Source organism: Lissotriton vulgaris, chromosome 8 (genome assembly GCF_964263255.1).
Source record: "Lissotriton vulgaris chromosome 8, aLisVul1.2, whole genome shotgun sequence".
NCBI classification, from domain to species: Eukaryota; Metazoa; Chordata; class Amphibia; order Caudata; family Salamandridae; genus Lissotriton; species Lissotriton vulgaris.
This window is the reverse complement of record NC_141696.1, coordinates 1,160,650,089-1,160,672,202: the sequence shown is the minus strand read 5'-3', so window position 1 is coordinate 1,160,672,202 and position 22,114 is coordinate 1,160,650,089.

The following is a 22,114-nucleotide window of genomic DNA, read 5'->3' as shown; positions in this document are numbered from 1 at the left end:
TAAATAGTGAAATTCAAGCAGACATTAGTGGTGTGAGTAAGTGCCCTACTTTGTGAGGTGTATAGGCAAAGTATTTTCCTTTCATGGAGATATTTACAAGTGAAGTAAAAATATGAAATGTTGTATGCTAGAATATCTAAGCCAAAAATATATTTTGATATAAATGTCTCATCCTAAATTTTGTTTATAAAAAATATCATCCCATTGGGTATAGATTTTCTCTTATTAAATCCAAAGGGTGATATTTTTGTAAATCTTATATATGACACAATATTTATGTTAGATGATTTTCTGAATTTGACATTCTTGTACCACACCATATGAAAAGAATTGGCATTTTAAATTCAACTTGCACGTTTGAAAGCAGATCTCCAGCTCTGTAAATGGACAATACTTTGATCTTAAAGTTAGAGATGGCTGGCATGTAATAAGGAACATTGAAACATTTTTGTCTTCACTGTTTTATCCCTGCCTCTTCTGAGTGTAAGAAAAAGCTGTAGTCATCAATACTCATGACATGGGGGACATAATCTCACAACACATAGGCCACGCACACAAGTCAAGAGTGGGTCTTTCCATAATGGACAAGTCTTCTTGGCCCTGCATCCTGCCCAATCCACCAACAACTAATTCATTCAAGCTGCCAAGTACCACTTTTAGCATCACAGACAACTTACTTTGATCTGATCTGCAGACACCTCCCTTATCAGACCGTATCACCTTATTTCCATTCAACATACCCATCCTGCATTCCTTAGGAAATAAAAAAAATATGAGATCCATGAGACAATGCAGATTGATATTTTCCACCCAGAGATTTTGGGTGAAATTACAGGATAAACTTCAGAGGAAAATGAAGAATTCCCAGGAGAATTGGACCCAGAATTACCAATATTACCCACAATTTACCATTTCTAAGCAGGCCTTCATAATTCATATAATCCCCCAGTAACTGTGTCTCCTGAGTTACCAGTACCACTGGTATATTTAATTCCAGGTATGGGGGTGTTAGATTTGGAATCCTTGGTGTGCTTTTCCCCTAACTTGTTGCGTTCAGACCTCCTGTTTTTGCTAAATTAGTTGTTACTGGCTCTGCACACTTTACCACTGCTAACCAGAGCTTAAGTGATTGGGCTCTCTCCTTAGAACATGTTAAATTGTCTTCTACCCAATTGGCATATTTAATTTACTTGTAATCCCTTAGTAAAGTGGTACTACCTGTGCCTTGTGTCCATGGCCTGGCAAATAAATGCTAATAGTGGGCCCTGCAGCACTGATTGTGCCACCACGTAAGTAGCACTTTAAACATGTCTCAGGCCTGCCATTGAGGCCTGTGTGTGTGTAGTTTGAAGCTGCCATTTCGACCTGGAAAAGTAACTATTTGCATGGCCCAAACCTTCCCTTTTACTACATAAAGGTCAGCACTAGGTTAGTCCCTGGACAGCTCTACGAGCAGGTGCCATTTGTTTAAAAAGTAGGACATGTACTTTTAAGTTTTACATGTCCTGGTAGTGAAAAACTCTTAAATACTTTTCTCACTACTGCAAGGCCTACATTTTCTATCAGATAACATTGGATTTTCCTGACTAAATATTATAAGTGTAATTATTAAATGGGAACAGGTAACCAGTTCATGTTTGGTGCCTCTGGAATTGTTATGAAAAATTCTCATTTATGGTGAAGTCGAATTTTGAAATTGCAAATTTGAAAATGGCACTTTTGGAAAATTGCCATTTTCTTGCCTTAGCCATTTGGTGCCTGTAGCCTGCCTCACGTTACAGCAGAACAGGGTTAAAGCCACTAAAGTCAGAAGGACCTGGGTAATTATATAGTACAAAAGGAAGGGGTCCCAGAGAAAGAACAGATAATTCAAAATATGATTTAAATGAAAAAATATACAAATGTTTCAAGAAGCAAAATTATTAGATGCAAAAAAGTTTAATTCAGATTTGCACATGTTACCTTACATTGGTTAGAACACATAACAATTTTTGTAGCAAGATGTTTTTGTATATGTGCCCACATACACAACGGGGAGGGGGTGAAGTGAGGGAAAGTGTCAAGGATAGGGTAGGATAGGGGGATAGTCTGAATCATTCAGTGACAAGTATTATTCACAATTCAAAAATTAAGTACATGTGGTTCCTTTAGCCAAAGGCCACAACATAAGGCTCATAAAGAGTCCTGAAACAACTAATGCAGACAACCAAACTCCACTTCAGCCGCTAAAGTCTTGCTTGGGGTAGGAGTTGGTGATTGTTGTATGGTCTACGTTTCAACCCAAATACATGTAGGAAAGTAGTCCTTACAAAACGGGTTTTCTTCAGGACAAAATAGTTGTGGGTGGGCGACCTCCTAAGGGCAATTAAAACGAAATCAATTAGCATACAACCTTCCTGTTGATTAATACAAGGAAGGCGGATTTTGAAGAGTATCAGTTAAAAAGCGTGTTGTCAAATTGCAAAAGACACTAAACACATAGTTCTAATATTGCAGGGGATTGCAATCCAGATATATAAAATCTAGTACTGGCTCACCTATCGCGGAGGGCGAGAGGAGCAGAGTGTCCAGGGGGTGATGTCTCCCGGACCCCGTTATAGAATTCTGACTGAAAATTACAAGGAAAGACATTGTCATCTCTTGATCTGACAAACAGACACACCTATGAACATCTTGTCGTTTGGACTGTATTCGAATACCCTGAAAGGGCTTCGCCAACCTCCAGGTTCACAGGATAAATACCAGACTGTCAGTTCGAGTATATAGGGCAAAGGTCCCCAAAATTATTCAGTGGTAGGGAACAACAAGCTCCCTAAATCAAGAGTATACGAATGGTCATGATTATTGCACATTCAGCCAATCAAGCTTCTAAAGTTGTCTCCTCCCATAGGCTAAAAAATGACATACCTCACGTGCGCTTGTGTGTTATCTGGAAGCGCGTATATTTCATATGTAGTATAGACCTGAATACCGTCGCTCTGTAACCAATTATAATTATAAGGCATACATTAGGTCTACCGATCCCTAGTTCCACATTAAAAATGATGCATTCCAAATGTAAAGATCATACCTTCAACCCCTAAGTTAATTCGTATTGTCGACTCGTGGGGGTTAGAAAAACACCTGTGCATGGAAGACAAAATCAGGAAAATAATGCTATCCTTGAAGTACATTTGCACATTACTAAGTGCCTCGTCGTAAACAAAATTAAAGACGTACCTCTGAACACAAAGGGGTTCTGGAGGCGTCTCGCCAAAAAGCATTTATTAATCCATAATTCTTCTGCCTTTAAATAAGGAGGAGGGCATTTAGTATGGAAGCCGTATTAAAGCTTATTACATTCAAACGGCACGGTTTCAAACATGGGGCTTACCTCAAGGGCTATAATATGGCAGCAGAGTTATTCGTATTTATCCAGCACACCTCTCTGCAAAACAACGAAACACCGGTGGTTTTTTTTTTCAACCCCTATGTGCCACGTTACCTTGTAGTAACCTCTTAGGGCAAAGGGCGGGGTATGATTTCACGCGTAGAATTAAGCCGGAATATATTCCCGCAACCAGACGCGATCAGGTCTACACCAAACAACCGGGGCCTTGTGAAATTACTGGTTGGAGGGAGAGATGGAGGAGGGCATTTAGTATGGAAGTCATATTTAAGCGTATTACATTCAAACGGCACGATTTCAAACATGGGGCTTACCTCAAGAGTTATAACATGGCGGCAGAGTTGATCGTATTTATCCAACACATCTCTCTGCAAAACAACGAAAACACCTGTGTTTTTTTTGTATTTAACCCCTATGTGCCACGTTAACTTGTAGCAACCTCTTAGGGCGAGGGACGGGGTATGATTAAAGTGCTTACCTTCAACGCTTTGAAATGAGCCGGAATGTATTCCCGCAACCAAATGCGCTCAGGTCTACGCCAAACAACCGGGGCCATGTGAACTTCCTGGTTGGAGGGAGAGGGTGGAGCATACCACCAAAGCCTCGATGGAGGTAGTAGAAAGACTATTCTTCGCCGGCTTCACCAGGTAGTATTTGTCAATTCGGTACCAGCCAATTTTCTATTAGAAAATTGCCTATTGCGGAAGGCTTTTATGGGGCTCAATTTTTGATTATGAAAAAATTCATAAATAAAGGAAGTTAGTAATTTGGATTGAATCCCCCCCCCAAAAAAAGGTATATGGAAAAATCTAACTTGAGCATAGCTCCTCTGGTCATGTTAGGACAGATCAAAAAGGGTACTAATTGGTACAGACTTATTTCAGGCACATAGTGGGTAAGAACTTATTCTAGGTACATGGAGCTATAATAGTCCGTGTTAAAAGGCCCACCGGCGTACCACGTCCCATCGTAATGGATAATTGTTCAAACACACATTTTACGTTATTGACATTCCATGTGATAGACCATCGCATATGACACATTAAATACATACATATTATTCATTATTGCATAGAATCTATGGCTTGCCTGCCAAACAGGGTAGCAAAAGCCATACAGTAATGATTAGGTAATGCAATGTACACGTGATATCTATACGGGCAGTGTGCACTTATCTCACAGGATAGTGAAAACCATACCCCTTTCCCAGTTTATAAAGGAATGTACACATGGTATATATACGGGCAGTGTGCACTAATCTCGCAGGATAGTGTAGATCATACCCCTTTCTCGGTTTAATCAACTCTCGTGCAAAACTGTAAACAGTGCACTTTTCTCGCAGGGTAGTGTAGACTGTTCAGTTCAAAGGTTAGCCAACTGTACAAAACTACTTTCTGGTTCGTTTAGGCCCTCGACTACAGAATTGAAAATATGGATCCACTTCAGCTCTCTGACATTGAGGATACTGGATAAATCACCTCCCCTTGGGCCTAGTGTAACCTGTTCCAGAACCACCCATTTTAATGTTTCAGGCAGGTGGTTTTCTTTTACGCAGTGTTCAACTAGGGGTTCCCCAGGTACCTTGCATCTAATGCGGCTACAGTGTGCAAGGAATCTAGCTTTTACACGCTGCTGAGTTTGACCTACGTATATAAGGTCACATGGACAGATTATGCCATAAATCACATTCCTAGTGTTACAGTTCGTGTGGCTCTTGTATGTGTGTCGGTGATTCTTAAAAATGAAGTCCTTTGATTGGATAGTGGAAGGGCAAGCCTTACAGCTACCACACCTAAAATGTCCCACTACAGGTGGTTGTTTCCATCATGAAGCCAAGGTAGGTGTAGCCGGACACTCTAAAAAGTATGATACCACATAGTCTTTTACACTCCTCGCTTTTTTGAAGGCGTGCATGGGTACATTTGTAATCTCCAAATCATCTGCAATTAGACCCCAGTGCTTGTTGATTGTCTTTCTGATTGCATGACTTTTAGTTGAAAAAGTAGTAACGCAAATCATGCGTTCTTCTTCTTCTTGACATATGCGTAAGGTGAGTTCCAAGAGTGTTTCACGATGACTAAACCATGCCCTCTTCCTGGAGCGCCTGATCAACCGTTTGGGGTAACCTCTTTCTATCAAGCGTTTCATTAGTATGTCGGATTGTGTCATATAGTCTTCTTTCTTACTGCAGTTCCTCCGAACCCGAAGGAACTGGCCATAAGGTAAGTTATCTCGAAGACTCCGAGGGTGGTGACTTGAATACTGCAACAGCGAGTTACGTTCCGCAGGCTTTCTGAAGAGTGTAGTATAAAGTGTGCCTTCTTCTGCTACTATTGTGATATCCAGGAAGTCAATTCTGCTGTTACTGGCTTGCATTGTCAATTGAATATCTCTAGACTGCAGGTTTAGCCAAGAGTGAAAACGTTCAAGTTCACTATCGTTACCTTTCCATATGATCAAAACATCATCAATATACCGCATCCACAGTTGTATTTGATGTCGGAATGGGTTGTAATCACTGATGACAAAGGTGTTTTCATAAAAAGCCATGAACAAAATTGCCAGGTCCGGTGCAAATGCTGCCCCCATTGCCATGCCTTTGGTTTGTAAATAAAATACATTTTGGAACATAAAGAAATTCCTCATCATTGCAATCTTTAATAGAAGGATGATGAATGAAGTGGGTACTTGTACCGGGGCATCCCGACTGTCAAGGGCTGCAGTGGCCACCATGAGGGCCTCCTCCTGGGGGATACTCGTGTAAAGCGACACAATGTCGCAAGTTACCAGTACTTCCTCCTCTGGAATAAATGGTTTCCCATCTACAAAATTGATGGTGTGTGTGGTGTCTCTCAGATAGGTGGTAGTTGCTTCCGCTAGGGGTTTAAGGAAGAAATCCACATAGCGACATAGAGGCTCCAGGATGGATCCACATCCAGAGACGATGGGTCGTCCTGGGGGGTTGTGCATGTCCTTATGTACCTTCGGTAAGGTATAAATGGTTGGTATGCATGGATAACTCTGATTAAGGTACTGATACTCATGATCCGTAAGGAAGCCTTGTTGAACTCCTTCCTGCGTGACCCTCTGGATCTCAGCCACCAAGTCTTTTGTTGGATCAGACGTCAGCTTCTTGTAGCTGACGCCATCGTTTAGTTGCGCCAGATCTCTTCTTTGTATTTCAATGCATCATGGATGATGATGGCCCTACCCTTGTCAGCTGGCTTCACCACGACATTACAATTAGATTTTAAGGTCTCAAGGGCTGCTCTTTCAGTCTTCTTAATATTGTATTTCACATACGCCTTCTCATTCAAGATCTTCTTAACTTCTCCAGTGACAATGCTTTCATATGCCAATATTCGGTGACTCATTGTATTGGTTGAAGGTACAAAAGTAGATGGTACCCTGAATCCAGTTACGGATTTAGTCTTGGATGATGGTCTGTTCTTGAAGAAGAATCTTAATCTTATTTTTCTGAAGAATTTGGAGGCCTCAGGTCACATGACTGGGTGTAGCTGACAGTTGGGCTTTGTGTATTCATCCTAGACAGATACTCACAATGGGGAGCTCAGGTGTGACTGGATGGGCCATCACTGACAGGTTGGGAGGGAGAAGCTGGGCACAGCCCTGCTTACACTTGAAAAGGCTATGTCCTACCACCACACAAAGGGTTGCATACCCTATGTGGTTAGTCTGGAGTCAGGACCAGTAAGGCAGGGAACCTATGCACTCCAAAGGCATGCCTCTAGAAGCTTCTCTGCACCTCAAAGGCACAACTGGGTATAAATACTGGACCTCAGACACCAGCTTTTCAGTGCACTTCTGGAACTGTGGATACTCTTCCATGAAGAAGGACTGCTGTGCTGCTGTAAGGACTGCCACCATTTTGGACTGCTGCAGTGCATTGCTGACCTGCTTCCTGCTGCCTGGGTGAGAAGGACTGAACCTGCCTCTCTTGAACTCAGTACCCAGAGTGACTCCAAGGGGTAGTTGGCTGAACCCCAGATCTGAACTCTCAGGGACGCAGTAGGCTACCTACAACCTTGCACAGGCACCAGGACATTGTTATGTGTGAGTCTACCCTGCCAAGTGGTTCCACTGCAGTCCTGGACCATTAAAAGTGGACTTTAGGTGCTCTACCAAACCTCTGTGGATCCAGCAGAACTGACGCATCTTCTCTGCTCCGCAGCGCAAACCCGAACAGAACCGATGCACAGCCACTGCCGCATGGATTGGTCCGTTGCAAAAGACCTGCATCGCAGTCCATCAGAACTGCCACTGCAAAATGAATCCTCGGCACAGGCCCTCACATCCCTTGTTGACTGCAGTCTCAACGACGATGCCGGCATCTGCATCACAGCCTTGCAACTCCTCGGAACCGACGCATCACCTTGATTGGACGGAGTATCCCTGACGCCAGACTTCGCATCGCAAGGACCGTCAATGGGATCTTCGACAACAACGCAAGCCCTCGCATCGCAGCCTGACCGAATGTCGGAACAAACGCATTGCTTTGGCTGTAAGACACATCTTGAGTGCGAATCCTTGCAACGCTCAATAAACTAGGATTTAAGGTACTCTGTTCAGTGGGCCTAATTGGGTCTCTGGAGCCGGCCGTGGTCCATCACAGTCAGCCTGAACTTGTGACTTTGTCCCGGTGTGATGGTGCTTTGTGCTTTCTGGAGCTATTTTCACTAAAATATTCAAAATTGCATATCTCATGTTCTACTGATGTTTGTCACTTTGGTCTTATTAAGAAAGTTCTGTTTTTCTAACTTGGTGTGGAATCCTTTGTGTGTGTTGTTGTTCATGTTATTACAAATACTTTGCACAATGCCTCTAAGTTAACCCTGACTGCTCTGTGCCAAGCTACCAGAGGGTTGAACACAGGTTAACTTAGGGTTGGCTTGTGCCTCACCCTTACAAGGTTTGTGGTTGCTGCTTGACCAGGGCTAACACCCCAAGTCATCCAACAATCCAATTTCCTACATTGGTGATCTGCAGTGAGGATTTGGACTTGTGTTTATGCAGTGCCACCCAATGATTTTGTATAACTACCATCCAATATCTAAGACTAATTGGAGTTTAAATTATTCTAGATTGTTTTTTAAGTGGTGGAAGCTTACCAGTCAGTGATTGAAGACACAGAAAGGGATGATGAGGTGGATGGACAAGGATAGTACCTCCCTGAGATTGCAGTCTTCTGCTGGGGAGGATAACTTGATCCACGAGTTGGAACTCCCTGCCAGAGCGGTGGGCAGAGTTTCTTCTCTCACTGTCTGTCCCCAGAGGAGCTGGAGGAAAAGAAGGAAGAAAGGGAGTTTAAGCTGCAGATGGCCCAGTAGAGAATAGAAGAGAGGAAACTGGCCATGGAGAAAAAGAAGGCTCAAAGGGCCTTGGAGGAGAAAAAATTGTTACTGGCTCATGAATCGAGTCTGGAAGAGCTGAACCTCAAGGCCAGGCCAGCAGAGTCCAGCAGTGACAGTAGCAGCATTTCTACAGTGCCCCCGGAAGACAAGAGTGTCCGTATTCCCAAAGGTCTGGCGTCTGACTTTGTTGTGGGGAATAATTAACAAGTGGTTCGAGTCTTATGAGATTACTATACAGATCCAAAGCGTTCCTGAAAAGGATAGGGGGGCTTGTCTGTGGGAACCCATCCTTAGTGACTTGAATGATACCCTACTGGCCCTGAAGAAGGAGGACAGGATGAGGTATCCCCCTATGAAGGCACCCCATGTCAGAAAGTTGGCCTTACCCCAGAAAAGTATTGGCAGAAGTTTAGGGACAGCCAGAAGCTGCCCCAACAGACCTGTGTGAATTGTGCAGACTCCTTTTGCAAGGCAATCGACGGCTCAGTGAAGGACAGTGAAGTGGAGGACTATTAGGGGCTGTACAGTTTGATTGTAAAGGAGCACATGTTGCAGATAACTCACATGCCTAGCAATACTAGGAAATACAGACAGTGGGTCACCATCAATGGGCTAAGGGTGGAGGCTCCGAGAGACACTGGAGCCAGCATGACAACTGCCAGATGTCATCTGGTGACCTCAGAGCAGGTAGTCCCTAAAGCATTCCACCAATTTGTTGCAGGAAACAACAATGTACGTCACTGCACATTGGTTCTGTTTTCCTTTGTGAGGGGACATCTCAGGTTCCTTTAAAGTAGCTGTGAGTCTGCCCATGCCTGTGGATTGTCTGCTTGACAATGTCCTGGAGCACACGATCTGAAAGGAGGTGGCGCTAAGGTCCCACTTGGAAATGTTAGGGTTGCCTTAGTGGGTGTGCCAAACCACATAATCCATGGCTGCCTGAGAGGGGAGCCAGGAGAACCTGGAGCCTAGAAGAATGGTGCAGGTGCCTGCCAAAAAGATGAGGGAAAAGATATGCGGGAAACTCACTCCAGAAACTCCCATGGTCCCAGAGAAAGCTGAACCTGAGAGGGACACCCTGGAGTCTATAGGGGAGGATGTTGCTGCCCTGGGGAATCTACCTCAGCTGGCCGACTTGCAGCAGGAAGGGGAACCCACCAGATTGAATACCCTACAGTGACAGGCCCAGGCCCGGGCAGTTGGTGACACCTCTGGTGAATACCTGATTTACTGGAAAAATGGTCTTCTGAATTTGCGAGCCTAAAGTTCTTGACCCTGGTGCAACACGTACTGGTGGTCATCCAGTGGTACAAGCCTTCCTACTAGAGCTGGCTCATAATGTACCCCTGGCAGGTCATCTAGAGCAGGACAAGGCCTTTGATAGGCTTGTCACCCACTTTTAGTGGCCACAGATTAGAAGGGCATCAGATGCTTTCTGCAGGTCCTGTCCTGCATGCCAGGGCAGTGGCAAGTCAGGAGGACAGAGTGCAAGTCTACGCTTCAGATTTTTCCTCTCATTGGCACCCCCTTTTAGAGGGTGGGCATCAACATTGTGGGGTCCATGGACCCAAAGATACCCAAGTGCAACAGGTCCATCCTGGTCTTGGTGGACGATACCACTGGTACACAAAGCTATCCCTCTAAGGATGGTGACTGTCCGCAGTGGCCAGGGCACTGATGGAAATATTCCCCTGTGTGAGATTCCCTGAGTAGGTGGTATCAGACTGTGTTACTAAATTCATGTTGGTGTACATGAAGGCCATGTAGAAGGAAAGTGGGGAAGCCTACAAGTTATCCACTCCTTAACACCCCCAAACCAATGGGCCTCTTGAGAGGTTTAATAAGACCCTCAAAGGCATGATCATGGGCCCATCAGAGCCCTTTAGGTAGAAGTGGGATGTTCTCTTGCCATGTCTGTTGTCTACATATCAGAAAGTGCCCCAAAAGCCCTTTTGAGCTTCTGTATTGGCACCATGTGCAAGGACCTCTCAGTCTGGTGAAGGAGAGTGGGAGCAACCTTTCAGGAATGCCATCCAGAATGTGGCCCACTACATGCTGGTACTCTGTACCCAAATGAAGCCCTTCTGGAAACAAGCTAAGGAAAATCTATAAGCCACCTAGGAGGTCATGAAACAGTGGTGTGACCAGAAGACCCTCTGGTCAAGTTTCAGCCTGGCCGAAAGGTGTAGGTGATGGAGCCTGTGGAGCCCCAGGCCCTGCAAGGCCATTGGTCTGGGCCCTAGTAGGTGAAGGAGCACAAGTGTGAGGTCACCTACCTGGTGGACCTCAAAACTCCCACGCCAATCACCTCAAACCCCACTTCAAGAGGTCCCAAGTAACCATGCTCCTGGTCACAGATAGACTGGAGAAGGGGACTGCACATTTCCCCAAACCTCCTGTCTTCCAAGGAACAGGATGGTTCAGTGGAGGGTGTCAGCCTCTCACCTACCCTGACCCCAGAGCAACAGAGTAACTGTCAGCAGCTGTTGCAGCAATTTGCCTCTCTATTCTCCCTTACCCTGGGACCCACTACATGGTATACCCCTGATATTGATACTAGGGACAGCAGACTGGTAAATAGTAACACAAACCAGCTGTCTGTTAAGGTGGGAGCAAGCATTAAGGAGGAGGTCTCAAGATTCTGGAGTTAGGGGTTATTTAGCTCCTGAACTGTCCTTGGTCCAGCCCAGTGGTGTTGGTACCCAAAGTTGCTCCACTCTGTGCTACACCAAAACTTAGGTTCTGTGGGGATTATAAGAGGCTGAGTACAGTCAACATGACTGATGCAAACCCCATCCTCTGAGCTGATCATCTCATAGATCGGTTGAGAGCTTCCAAAGTTTCTCAGCATGTTTGACCTAATGTCTGGATACTAGCAGATTGACTTAACCTAGAGGGCTAAAGAGAGGTCTGTATTCTCCACCCCAGAAGGGCACTTCCAGTTCCGGGCGATGCCCTTCGGGTTGAAGAACTGTCCAGCCACTTTGCAAAGGTTGGTCGACCAGGTCCTGGCTGCGTTGAAGTACATCAGTGCTGTCTACCTAGATGACATTGCTGCCTTCATTTCCAGCTGGGAAGCCAGTTTGTGTCACCTCAGGGAAGTGCTTCAGGATCTGCCGAGGCCAGGCTGATGATCAAAGCCAGTAAGTGACAGATAGGGCAGGGTTCAGTGGTCTACTTGGGACACCAAGTAGGAGGAGGCAATGTGCAGCCCCTCTAGGCCAAGATCCAAAGCATTCTGGCTTGGGAACTCCCCTAGACCCAGACAGAGGTAAGAACCTCACTGATTATTACATGAGATTTATCAAGGGGTATGGTACCATTGTTGCATCCTTGACAGAGCTGACTTCTAAGAAACAGCCCAGACAGGTGATCTGGATTAAGGCGTGCCAGGTGCTTTTGACACCCTGAACGAAGCTGTGTGCACAGCACCCATGCTGAAGGCCCCAGAATTCTTTAAAGAATTCAATGTTCAGATGGATGTTTCAGAGCATGGCATAGGGGCTGTGCTCTCACAGCTGAGCGTAGAGGGCCTTGATCAACCTGTAGCCTTCATCTGTAGGGTGTTACTTTCCAGGGAACAGAGGTGGAATGCAATTGAGAGGAAACCCTTTGCAGTGGTCTGAACATTGAGGAAGCTGAGACCATACCTGTCTGGTGCTCACTTCAGGGTTTAGATGGGCCACTGACCCCTCAGATGGTTAATTTAGATGAGGTGTGAGAATCCCAAACTGTTGAGGTGGGCAATCTCCCTACAAATAATGGACTTTACAGTTGAACACCATCCTAGAACAGACAACACCAATGTTTATGATCTCTCCAGGTTGTTCCGCCTTAGTGAAGTTAACCCCCAAGAGGTTGGGTAGTTCTCCCCACTTACAGCTGAGGGGGACACATGTTAGCGCCATAAAAAAAGGAATCCCAAGGTCTATTCTAGAACAAGGTCTAGTAATGGTGAAAAGTCTTTTTTATAGGGCAGTTTCCCTCACCCGCCCAAAGATGGCATGCTTCATTATAGCACACCCTGAAAGTCTAGTCACGGTGCTGGCTACAACCCCTTCTCTGAGAGGGAGGAGCCCAGGGATGTTTTAAAGTGAGATGTAGTAATCACCTCAGATGAACTAGAGTGTGATGGAGGGAGCAGAGCAAATGTAAAGGAAAACATGATATCTAAAAATATCTCCAGGTTCTGCAAAATATTTTATTGGTGCATCTCTGGGACGGTAAACGACCAGCACAAAGCATGCGTCACATCGAATGGGTTTACGTCGCGTGGCATCACAACCCACGCGATGTTACAAGGCGTGCATTTACCACACACGCCATTACATCGGAGGCGCCATTATATCACAGACGCTTACAACGGACACAGGAGACAACGCTGGAACCACGAGACAGGTAAGGATGACGATGTACCCGTAGAGTTTTAGGCTTTTAGGTAGTTGATGGGGAGTGTAGTGGAGGGGCAGGGATTTAGGCTTTAGGGCTTAGGGTTAATAGTAGTATATGGTTGTGTTTTAGGGGTTAGGGCTTAGGGTCAGATACAGTAGTGTTTTAGACATTTGGGTTAGGGCTTTTAGGGCTTAGGGTTAAGGGTTGGATATGGTAGTGTTTTAGACATTTGGGTTAGGGCTTTTAGGGCATAGGGTTAAGGGTCGGATATGGCAGTGTTTTAGACATTTGGTTTAGGGCTTTTAAAGCTTAGGGTTAAGGGTCGGATCTGGTAGTGTTTTAGGCCTTAGGGTTAGGGCTTAGGGTTAAGGGGCGTGTAGGGTAGTGTTTTAAGGTTTATGGTTAGGGCTTAGGGTTAAGTGTCGTAAATGATACACTATTTAGGCTTGAGGGGGTTGTAGTGTGTTTGCTACGTTGCTTACAGTGTAGTTTAGGCCTTAGGGTCAGGGGGAATGCGCATGGGGTACAAATTGTGATTTTAAAGCATGCAGGGAGTTGGTATGCGGTGTGAATGTCTTTTGCATGCTTTTCAATTGGGATGCGACGTGAATGGCTGCGTTGTAATTACTTGCGCTGTAAAGGGACATGTGATCTAAAAACGGCGATGTGAGGGCATACGATGTTACCGTTTGTGATGTGTCATCATACAGCCCTCTGGACCAGAATTACAAACCAAGGGCCATATTACCAAGGCAGGCAAAATGAAATTATCGCCGCTTTTGCAGCCGTTTTTCGGCCGCAAAGCGGCAATAATTTCATCGCCCTATTAGCAAGCTGTCGCTAACATCAGTTAGCGACAGCTTTTAGGTGATAGCGAGCGGTTTGGGGCTCGCTTTGCATGTCAGCGATATTTATCGCTAATGACATGCAAAGTGGGCGTACCCAACCTGTTAGGGACTGAAAGCAGTCGCTAACATCGCTATCGCCTATTATCAACGCAGGCGTAGCGACAAAACAATTCGCTCTAAGCGCGAAAATCGCTGAAAACTAACGCCTGCTCAGACCAGTTCTTAGCCTGTATATCCAATGGGAGGTGGCTATTCAGGCTAAGTCCCTATTAGCGATAATGCCTGAATATCGCTGGATTTCCAGCGATATTCACGCATTTCACCGCTATCGCCGGATATTTTATCGCTTTGGAGATAAACGTTGCTAATAGCACGTTATCTCTGCCATAAAATCCGGCGATGCGCGGCGATAAAAAAAAGTTCGCCAAGCTTATTTATTGATAAATATCGCTAGTTGTTGATTATATGCCCCCAAGCTTGTTCAAGTTCCAGTGATTACCAGACATTCCAAAAAACTGGCCTCACGGTAGGCAGAACCACCACACTTGCTGCATCAAAAGCGTGCTGTGCAAAAAAGTGAGTACCTCACAATCTTTTTTCAACTAAGGCAGACGCAGCTCAACCTTTGGTCCTGCAATTCACACAAAGCAAATTAATATTGAAGTATTCCCCTTTCCCGCAACATTAGTGCGCTCACAAGTTCATTTATCAGTTTGCAGGTACAGTTCAGGAAATGCCCGTGCCTATGACACCAACGCGAGCATAAGATTAGCTGCATGGACTTAGTAGAAATGCAGGACACAGGACCGGTATGCGTCGCTTGATAACCAGGCAGATGCAACAACTGCAATTTGAGCCTCCTGTGCTTCTAGGGTAATGTTATTTTCAGTTTTAAGAGAGCTTCCTTTAAATTGTTTTTCAGACTATCACTTTCTCTTTGATTGACGAAGAAAGATGTATTGCTAGTGGATTTTCCACATATGGGGGCATATTATCTAGCAGGGCGATAATTCTATCGCCCTATTAGCAAGCTGTCGCTAACTGATGTTAGCGACAGCTTTTAGGCGATAGCGAGCGGTTTGGAGCTTGCTTTGCATGTCAGAGATGTTTATCGCTAATGACACGCAAAGTGGGCGTACCCAACCACTTAGCGACGTTAGCGACTGCTTTCAGTCGCTATCGCCTATTAGCAAGGCAGGCGTAGTGATGGAAATATTCACACTAAGCGTGAATATCTCCAGATGCTAACACCTGCCCAGACCAGTTCTTAGCCATGTTATCCAATGGGAGGTGGATAACATGGCTAAGAGCATTTCATCGCTAATGCGTGAATATCGCTGTATTCTCAGCGATATTCACGCATTCCGCCGCTATCGCTGGATATTTTAGCACAATGGAGAAAAGCGTTGCTAATAGCATGTTTTCTCCGCTAACATATCCAGCGACAGGCAGCGATAAAAAAAGATGCGCTAAGCGCATTTTGCGATATATATCACTTTTCCTTGGTAATATGCCCCCTAGTGCGTTAATTGATGGTAAAGGTGGATGAAAGTGTGTATATTTCGGAAAGGCTAGAGGTCACGATATTCTGCAGTTGAGGCATAGTGAGGGTGAGTCCTTCTTGGGTTTTTCAGGCCAAAGTCGTTGAAGCAACTTGGAAGGCTATTTTGCACTGTTACGTTGTACTACCATGAGTGGATATGAGGTAACTAGATTATGTAAATAGAATTTAACTTCTTCACCCGTTGAAGTGATATTGTCATGAGGAACACATGATGTTTTCATGTTTTTTTGTAGTGGTCTACAGTTCTGAGTCATGATGGGAATCTGAAAAGATGAGGGTTCGAAATGCGCTGCCTAATCATCAAACAATGTGAGCATAAAGAATATTTAGTGCTAGGACCGATAGCTTGATTAAATCCAGAGATAACATAGTCACTACCCATGTCCCAACCTGCTTGGCACTGTTAGGTTGAATGGCCCATGAATGAGGTATTCATATTCATTAGTTTGGAGTGTGATAAGTTGCACTTCCTCTTGTGCAGCCAAATTCAGAACTGTTTCATTTGCCTGTTGCACTTTCTGTGATGTTATGTATTGTTATTGATTGTGATGTGTTTGTAATCCTGTGGGGTGAGAGAAATATAATGCAATGTTTTTTGTGATATGATGTTTTGCTTTTGTGTACTGCAATGTTTATCAAAAATCCAAATAATTTCCCATGACTAAAGAATTGAAAAAATAAACAGTGATCACTGTTTTTAATTACAATGATCACAAAGAAAAACAAAAGTGTGTAGAAGTACAGTCAGTATTGGCATTTTTGTGATGTTTGAATTTTCAGTGGCCTAGCCTTACTGACTTTTATGAGCCTGTTGCAGGGATTCTGCTCAGACACAGAACTGTGCACAGAGACCCAGGACCTCAGTGAATTGTGGTGGACCAAAAAACTCACCTCAGTACCTAGAACCCCTAACCGACTAGCATCAGTGTCACATTAGCTCTTCGTCCTATAGCAAAGGAACCAATGATTAGACAACCCAGAAAATGCAACTTAGGGTATACTCACGAATGGTGGGAATCAAGAACTCTCTTTCGTTTGTTATTCTCATACCAGTCCACAACAGGAGTAAAAGAGACACAGGAAAGGTTAAAATGTTTATTTTAACGACGTGCTCTAAGATGCAGGATCTTTGCTAACACAAGCAGACGTATGATTAGAAATAATATGATCAGCATTGTTACAATTCCATAAAACACAAAAGGAGAAATCATATTACAATGATGGTGAAAACAGGTCATACAGCGCCTAGTATATCACCCTCCCTAGCTAGGAACTATGTTTTATAAAATACAGGTCTCTTAGGCTTGTGTGGGGGACCCCATACCTCTATGATCAGCAGGAGTGAATCACATCAGGATCTGAAAAAGCTCTCTGTCTCTCTGGAAACTGAATTCTTCCAAGTGTCTGAAATCATGCCTAAAGTGCAATATTAAAGGCGCCAGAATCTCGTTTGGCTGCAGCTGCATGTATGTTATGTCTAAAACGTAAGCCGATCAGCCCGAACAACAGGTACCTTGTTATGATAACCTTGGAGGCTTTAGCACTCACTGTGCAGACTATGGTCATGATGTAAGTCTAGGGATGCCGAAAACAAGCCATTCTCATGTGAAGTAATTCACACAGCCTAACTTACAACAACAGCTATATGTAGTGCTGTGTGCAAAAAGGAGCAAAAGGTATAATGGCATTTAAACTTCTAATAAGCCTATGCTAACTGTTGGACCTGGCCCTTTTTGGCAGGTTCCCCCCAAAACTTTTTGCTTTTGCCTAGCCTGTTTCTGTAACCTGGATGCTGGGAAAGCTCTCTCCCTGTGGGACCCCTCTGCCTTTCCTGGGGGAGCTGGAGGACTTTTCTTTGTTGGGAGCTGCTGTGCTTCACCTTCTTTGCCCCAGGGCTTTTTCTGCTACTTTGGGTGTTTGTGATGCCCTAGCGCCTGGGAGCGTTTTATTTGGCCCCTAGCGCTTGAGAGCGCTTTGTTTTGCCACTAGGTGCTTGGTGGCGCCTTCTTGTTGCCCAGGCAGCTGCCCATGCCGCACTTGTGCCGACTCTGGTCGTTTAATACAGGTACTCGTGCCTGTTGCCCAAGCGAGTGCCCACCTCGCTTTATATTTAATTCCCGAGGGAGCCTACCCCTCAAAATCACTGCCGCCGGCCCGGAGCTCGATTAGGTGGCGCTGTGCCCGCCTCCCTACCCAGGGCCGCGCTGCCATTGGTGGCCCTCTGAACCGGAAGTCAGGCAGACCGGGGGCGAGACCAGCGGGACAACAGGAAGCCGACGGGAGCCCACCCTGCGCTCCTGCATCGAAAGAAAAGGCCCCGGTGAAGAGGAGACCAGCCGACTCCTTCCTCCGCTTCCCCTGGTCTGGGGAAGCCAAGCCGAGTGCACAGAGCCCAGGGGAGACCGGTGAAGCCCCGCGTGCACGTCCCGCCGACCGGAGGAGACCCAGCGGAACCCTGCAGAGACCGGAGAGTCCCTTAGTTGTTCTAAGATCCCGGTGCTGCCTGGAGGAGAGGGGGGCGTCGAGGCACATTGCCGGTGCCCGCCCCCCCTCAGTGGTGAGATCGTGAACTTGGGGGCCGTTTCCTGGTTCCTTAGAGCGGCCCCGGTTGACAGAGGGCCGCTCCAACGTCTTGGGGGCATTTTGGCGATTTAGAGTCCCCCAAGAGGGTCTCCAATAACGCCGCATTTTTCTGCCGAGCCTGCGAGGCTCAGGGGGCATTTCGCTCGAGCCCAGAGAGGCTCAAGGGCATTAGTCGTTCGAGCACTGAGAGGCTCCAGGGCCCCACAGTTGTTCCCAGCCCACAAGGCTCCTACCTTGCTGGGGCGAATTGTTTAGAGCCCACGAGGCTCTGGGGGACATTCATTGATTTCGAGTCCCAAGAGGGGGGCTCCAACAGTGGGTGCAGTTTGGTTTCTAGGGTCAGTGAGGGCCCTGTCGAGGTTTTGTTGTTTCCCAGCTGCCCAGCAATTAGTGGGCAGCTGCACCGTTTAGGCGCCATTTGAGTGGAAGTCCTTGTGAGGGACGGAGATGGCACAGAGGTGCCAGGCCTTCCACAGCTGCGCAGCACTTAGTGCCAGCTGCAGCGTTTAGGCCCTTGTGATTGTCCTCAGCTGGCCAGCAAGTAGTGGGCAGCTGCAACGTTTAGGTTTGCGCGGGTGGCACACCCCTGACTGGTGCTGCGTGGCAGCGCGCCCTGACATTCTGGACACAGGGCATTTGAGCCCTTCTTGAGATGGCCAGTTGGCCAGGGGGCTGGTATGTGGGTAGTGCGTAAGGCCTTAAGGTGATTTTTGCGCAATGGGATTTTACTATGTTTATGATGGTAATTACCTAATGTGATTTTTGCACAATGTGATTACGTACTGTGTTTGTGATGATAATTGCCTAATGTGATTCATGTGCTAACTGTGATATGTGCTTTAAATGTGGTGCTAGGAAATGTAATGCATCTACTATGTTTGGCGCACCCTGTGTTGATACCTCTAGAGATGGTTTTACCTATGGAGGTTGGTGTTAGTGAGATTTTACTTCACTGTGAATTACGCCCCTAAATGTGATTTATTCTTAGGAGGCAGAGTCTAATGTGTTTAGACTAGTGAGAGATGGCCTACTGTATTTATAATGGTTAGGCCTAAATGTGAGTTAGGCGTAATGTGCAATGCCATTATGCCTGTGATACCTCTAACTGTGTTGTCCTGCTTAGAAGTTTGCTTTGCCTGGTATGTTATACTAGTGAGCTTGTGTCCCTGCGTGATCTAGGCCTATGGCTATTAGTATTGCGAAGTGTGTACCTACCTGTTACCAGTGGTCACTGGTTGTGACCTATAATTGTTATTTGGTGTGACAGTTATTCTAAGTGCTAGTTCTACTAAGTGCTGATTCTGACAGTGGCCCTGTCCTGGTGTAAATAATCCCTTGTGAATATTGCCCGTGCCAGTTGGCACAATGGATATTGTGTGATTACTATCTGATGTGTTTTGACAATACAAAAGTTATTATTATATAACCTTGTGTGGTGTTCCTTTTGTGGTGTGCCTAGGATGTTGTTGCTGTTGTGTGCGTGGGCAAATGCTTTACACATTGCCTCCGGGATAAGCCTGTCTGCTCGTGCCAAGCTACCAAGGGGGTGAGCAGGGGTTATCTTGGCGTGTGACTCCCTTGCCCTGATTAGAATGGTGGTTTCTGCCTGGCTTTAGTGTAAGCCTTAGCCAACCAGAAATCCCAGTTCTAACACTAGCATAGCAATGTGCGCAAGCAAGGCCCAGCCCTCACTCCACCCTCCCTTGATCTGAGAACACACAATAAGGGGGGCAATTATCAGAATGCAGAGTTCAAGATTGAATGAGACAGAACCAAGTTCAAAATGTTACTAAACTGGATAATAGGAAGTACATTCCGAATTAGTAACCATAAAACCTACGGAACCCAGCAGGGGGGCATAGTGTCAAAACACATGCAATGCGTAGGGTAAAAAAAAATGAAGGGAAAAATCATGAGTCCAGCACGTGTCTATGAAGCAGAAAAAAGAAAATCGTCACTTCAATCCAACAGCGTATAGGCACAGTACGTTGCAACCGCCTCCAATAGGAAGTCGTTGTTATCGTCAGTGCACATTTCAGCCATCCAATTCAGTAATGGAAAAGAGCACACATGTTCTTCAACAGCCGGAGCCTCTAGCACCATCAGTGGACAACTCGGGTGTTCTTCAAGATAATTGCGTGCCAGTAAGTCATTGGCTGCAGTCCATATATTCCAATTGCCTAGGACTCTATGAGCCCGCTGCGCAGGCCATAATCCCGACACCAGAACAGTCTAGTTCACGAGCAACTAAGGGACTCATTAGTAGATCATAATCCGTGTTGGACTTGGCCCTTCTGGCAGGTTCACCCCTAAACTTTTTGCTTTTTATGGGGACCCAGTGTTAGTTATTTTTGGCTTCTGTGCACTTTCACTGTGTCCCAGTGTAAAGTGTGTGCGCACTCTGAGTGCGTGTGGTGAGATTGGCCTGCCCTCCCATAGGAATGCATGGGGAATGTATGTGTCCATGTTAGTTCCTGATGCATGGGGAGTGCAAGCTCGAGTTTGGTATGTGCGGACTTGTGTGATTAAATGCTGTGCGATGATGTGTGCAGCATGAATGTGTCTAGTGTGGAAGTGCCACTTCTAGAAGTTGGTGTACCTGTGCAGTGGACCTGAATAGGGCTGGGCTTCCCTCCACACAATGCTGGCTCCGGCCCCTGTGGTTTGTCTGATGTGCCTGACTCACCCTGTGAATAGGCAGAGGGGCTAACCAAAACAAAGTGCTCAGGAACTAGTTGTATCTGGATCGCCCCTTACCTGCACCCTTGTAGACAAAGTATTGCTTAGTATAAGAAGGGGCTGTGACCCCATACGAGTTTTTCTCTTGTTCCTGACCTAAAGAGGGGGGCCTGCTGCTGCTGGGCACCAGGAGGATACCGCCACTAGGGAATGCCTCCCTGCCGGGAGGGCCCTGAGAGCTGGACCCTGGGCCCAGCCTTGTCCCCCCCCCTAACTTCCTACAGGACTTTGCCCAAACTTTTGGATTCCTGCCCCCCAGCCCCTGGGGAGCGCTGGCCTCCCCCTGCTGGAAATAGCGCATTTGTGCCGCTGGAGCGGTGATCCTTGCCCTCGGGAATCCCCCAGCATGTGGGAGGATTCCCCCTCTTGTGCTAATTTATGGCGCGGTCGCCCAACCCACTCATCTGCCGTTTTGGTCCCCCTAGCGCTTGGGAGCGCTCTCTGTTACTTTGCTCTAATATCTTTTATTTATTTATTTGTATGGGTGCCAACCCCGTTTTTAATATTTAACCGTAACGGGAGTCTACCCCGTGTTGTGCCGCCCAGGAGTGTGCTCTGAGGGCCGCCGCGCTGCCCGCGGAGACCCCGAAGTACTCTGGCCCGAAATCGGAAGTGGACGGGAGCCCACCCTGCGCTCCGGTGCAAGGAGGTGAGGAGAGGCGTCCTTGGTGCCGAGGGAGGATGGGAGCCCATCCCGCCTCCCAGGACGTCCCCGCCCCAGGAGCAGAGCCAGCGCGACTGGAGGAGCCGGGAGGGAAAAGCGGAGGTGGGGGCTTGAGGCACGTCGCTGGTGCCTGCCCTCGCAGCCTCCCAGCCACGTGCGGCCACCAGCAGAGAAGGGACCCATCAGGAGGACCCCCAGAGGAGTCCCGCAAAACCGGTGAGTCATGCCCCTGGTCCGTGTTGTGAAGGGGGGGCATCGGGGTACATTGCCGGTGCCCGCCCCTCCCCTCTGGCCGGTGCTGGGTAGAAAGCCTGAGGGGCTCCACTGGTTTGGGGGATAGTTTCATTGAGGTAGAGCGGCCCCGGCACTGAGGACATTCTTGTTCAGAGCCGACGAGGGCTCCAGGGGCATTTGTTTACTTAAAGCCTGCGAGGCTCCCCTGAGGCCCAAGTTGCGTCTGTCAGGCCCACGAGAGGCTCAGGGGGCTTTCAGTTTCTAGAGCCCACGAGGCTCCAACCGGGCACATTTCTTTAGAGCCCATGAGGCTCAGGGGGCATTTGCATA